The sequence below is a fragment of the Priapulus caudatus genome, unplaced genomic scaffold, assembly GCF_000485595.1.
Source record: "Priapulus caudatus unplaced genomic scaffold, Priapulus_caudatus-5.0.1 Scaffold3079, whole genome shotgun sequence".
NCBI classification, from domain to species: domain Eukaryota; kingdom Metazoa; phylum Priapulida; class Priapulimorpha; order Priapulimorphida; family Priapulidae; genus Priapulus; species Priapulus caudatus.
In genome coordinates, this window is record NW_014580140.1 from 13,301 (window position 1) to 17,203 (window position 3,903).

Below are 3,903 nucleotides of genomic sequence, written 5' to 3' on the forward strand. Positions count from 1 at the left end.
CCTGTTATCTATCGACGCAACCTGACGCTACCCTTAAAAATGGTGCCACTACCTCACACCTACTAAACCGAGAACCTGGAACGGGAAGTAAAGAGCTTCCTTAGATATACACTCCTGGTTATATCATAGTTATCACTATAATAGCATTATGTGGTTAGCATTTTGGGATTTTACAGGATCGTACACACAATTAACCGCCAACTGCACGCCAACGTTACATACATAGAAATAATATAGATAACCAGTCTTTAGTCTATAATATAGTCTATCTATATTATTTCTATGGTTACATATGTAACATGTGTTTTGCAGGTGTTGCATGAATTAGTCAGCGAGGCTGGGCTGGGGGTTGTTTTGGTAGTGGCTTGTGTAGACGGAGCGTCGCGCATCTTGTGCGGCTGGATTGATGTTTAGGGGAGAATGTTAAACGTGTTTTAGGTAGGGCGTTTCTCGGGTCATTGTGAAATGGGGGTAGGACGCGGTCTGGGAGAACGGGTACATGTGCGCTCAGAATGTAGGGGTTTTGGAGGTAAGATCAGGAGCTAATAATGACAAAATTTGTCATTATTAGCTCCTGGTAATATATAGGACAGAGACGTTGGAGTCAGGGGAGTCTGGTTGTGGAGACGGGAGTAAGCGCACGCGCTTACGCGCGTGTGTGCGTTGTTTTGTCTCTGTGTGCAAGGAGATGTGACGTGTGCAAGATATTAAAGTTTATTTAGGTTACCACACAAGTTTGGATTTCTACTTTATCATTTCTACATGAACTGTTAATTCATCGTTACATTTTGGTGCCAGTGACAGTCAAAAACCTGGGTATTCCTTTGCGGACGCAACGTAAGGTACTCGATCTGTTATGTCGATCTACAGGCCATACGCAAGGAAGATGGAAAAGGAAGAAGACACAGGAGGAGTCGCTGGGTACACCGCTGGCAAGAAAACTGGAGAGAAAGAAACGGAGAGCGGACGAGAGAGCAAGAGAGACGGAGGAAGAGAGAGAGAGATACGGGAACAGGAGCAAGAGTAGGAGAAACGGAGAACGACGGAGAGCGATCGACAGACGAAGAATGGCGGAGAGCGAGACGGGAGGAACAGAGCGAGACGCGGGAGAGAGAACGGTGGATACACACGGCGTAGAAACTACTGTGAGTAAGTCAGTGTAAAAGAAGGAAGGGCCGTGTTGCATCCGTGATACTGCGAGGGCAAGTCCGAGTCTCGACCTATGTGTGAGAGAGAGAGAGAGAGAGAGAGGAGAGAGAGAGAGAGAGAGAGGAGAGCAGAACAGAGAAGGCAAGGTTGACAGAGCAGAGACAGAAGACGTGAAAGTGTGACATCGTCAGGAATGTGTATTTTTATCTGTTTTTTCTTTGTTTTATGTACGAGGTATATTTTTTTCATGGTAGATGTTTGTGACCGTGACGGTCTTTGTGTGGAAAATCTTTTGTGTGAAACTTTGTGTAGAAATGTGTGATCGTTTTCTTGAATTTGTGCTTGCTTGTGTTTACGCTATATTGTCAGACTACTAAACACATTCTTCGAGAGAGAGAGTTTGATAAGCCTAAAACATTTCATCGAAAATATGAAATCAGTTTTGCGTATTTTTTTTGCTGTATGATGTGTGGAAGTCCACAGCGGTGCTGTGTGTAATAATGAAATTAATAGGTTTAAATAAGGATGTAATGGAGCATATGGCTAAACGTGGTTTCTGTAATGCGTGTCGGTATACGCATACGCCACGTACGTTACAGCATAAAAAGACGTAAGAGTGAGAGTAATTGCAGCGATATCAAAATGTTCACTGCCAAATGTGTTGAATTTCTGACTTGTATGGTGATCGAACTTTATCGTTACTTGTTTTGTATAGGAAGCTTTATGCTTCATATGTATTTTTTTATTGTATTTTGTTTGTGTATTGATTGTGGGTTGATTGTGGATAAATTCGTTTCTCTCGTTGAGGTTGAGTTAGGAAAGTATTAGAGTTTTTTTTAGGAATTGTTTAAGTTTAGTTTGAAGTGTAGATCAGCGGGGACGCTGAATCGATGACAGGGTAGTCATCGTCTTGGGGAAGGGGGAGATAATGTAACATGTGTTTTGCAGGTGTTGCATGAATTAGTCAGCGAGGCTGGGCTGGGGGTTGTTTTGGTAGTAGTCTGTGTGGACTGAACGTCGCGCATCTTGTGCGGCTGGATTGATGTTATGGGGAGAATGGTAAACGTGTTTTAGGTCGGGCGTTTCTCGGGTCATTGTGAAATGGGGTAGGACGCGGTCTGGGAGAACGGGTGCATCTGCGCTCAGGATGTAGGGGTTTTAGACGTAATATATAGGACAGAGATGTAGGAGTCAGGGGAGCCTGGCTGTGGAGACGGGAGTAAGAGTTGTTTTGTCCCTGTGTGCAAGGAGATGTGACGTGTGCAAGATATCAAAGTTTATTCAGGTTACCACACAAGTTTGGATTTCTACTTCATCATTTCTACATGAACTGTTAATTCAACGTTACACATACGACGATACGCGAAATGACAGGCAAACGCGATAGATAAACATAAATCCATTTTCACGTTAAAAGCGACCAAATGTGTCCATATCTAGCCAAGCTGCTGCTGCGGTGGTGATGTGTGTGTAGTACGGTGTTTTAGCTAAGAGAGAGAAAGGGCTTTAGGAGAAATTTGCCACATTAGTTAGGCAAATGCCCAGGGGCGGCCGGCGAGAGACCCAGAAGACATTAGCTGCATACTTAAGAGTAGCCATAATTTAACGTGGACAGAAAGCATTTCAAACTGGTACGAACACATTAACTTCAACAAGAATGCGGCTTTAAGGGGACAACATCGACGGTGGTCGGCGTGCCTACCTGGTACCGTCGGACGGTAGTCGCGACCGGTCGTTGTACCCACGACCCGCGACACAAATGAGTAAACAGGTCGGACGACGATGCGGACGGATAAAAGACAGGGGATTTGGTGACAACGGGAGAGAGACGTCGGCTACATCTGACCGCTACGAGTACGCTGCTTTTATCCGTGTTTGCAATAAACCGTACTTACCACCGCTTACGTGACTACGTCTACTATCTCTATCTACGATCGACATATATTCCACTCTACATGTGTGCTATAACCATAATTTTCACACAAACGCACGAATGTTGTCATCACTGCTGCTAATGCATCTATCCATCGCAGCACAACCGCTGGCAAATAAAGAGAGATGGGAGTAAGGGAGGAAATTTCGCCGGGGGAAGAGGGAGAGGGAGAGGGTGCGATCGGTTTCTTACCATGTTCGAGTATAGTAACGAGGGGATGAAAATGGGAAGGAAATACTTTTTTTACGGTTCCGAAATTAAAAAAAGCAAGACGTGTAGGATGAGTTCAGTCGAATGCAATAATCGAAATGTTCCTTCAGTCGTATATTGCAATGATTGGTTGTACATTTGATCTACCTACATTCGTAGGGGGATGTAATCGTGTGTCGTAATCATGGGCGTATTAAGTATGCTTATTACTGCTTAATAATGCTTGATGCATACTTAATACACTCTTGGTAAAATGTATGTCGAAAATGTAAGGGCGTGGGGTAAGCTGCCACTACCCCCTCCCCCCGGACACTGTGGTTCGTGTAATATATTATATGTTGACACATCATGTGCGCGTAGCGATGTCGATATAATAACTGTGATCGCTCATGCACATTTCGCAGAGAGCGTGTTGTCTGGGCGAGTGTCGACGCGCGCGTGCATCACACGTATCTTACTATCACTCGTACACGACTCGGTCGCTTTCGAAAGGGAAAGGGTTATTTCTGCATTCGCACGAATACCGGCAAAGAAACGAGGAGAAAGTCGGCGAGAAGAAAAGAATACGAGAGAAATCTGTGAGCGAGAAAAATCTCAGGAAGAAATATTAG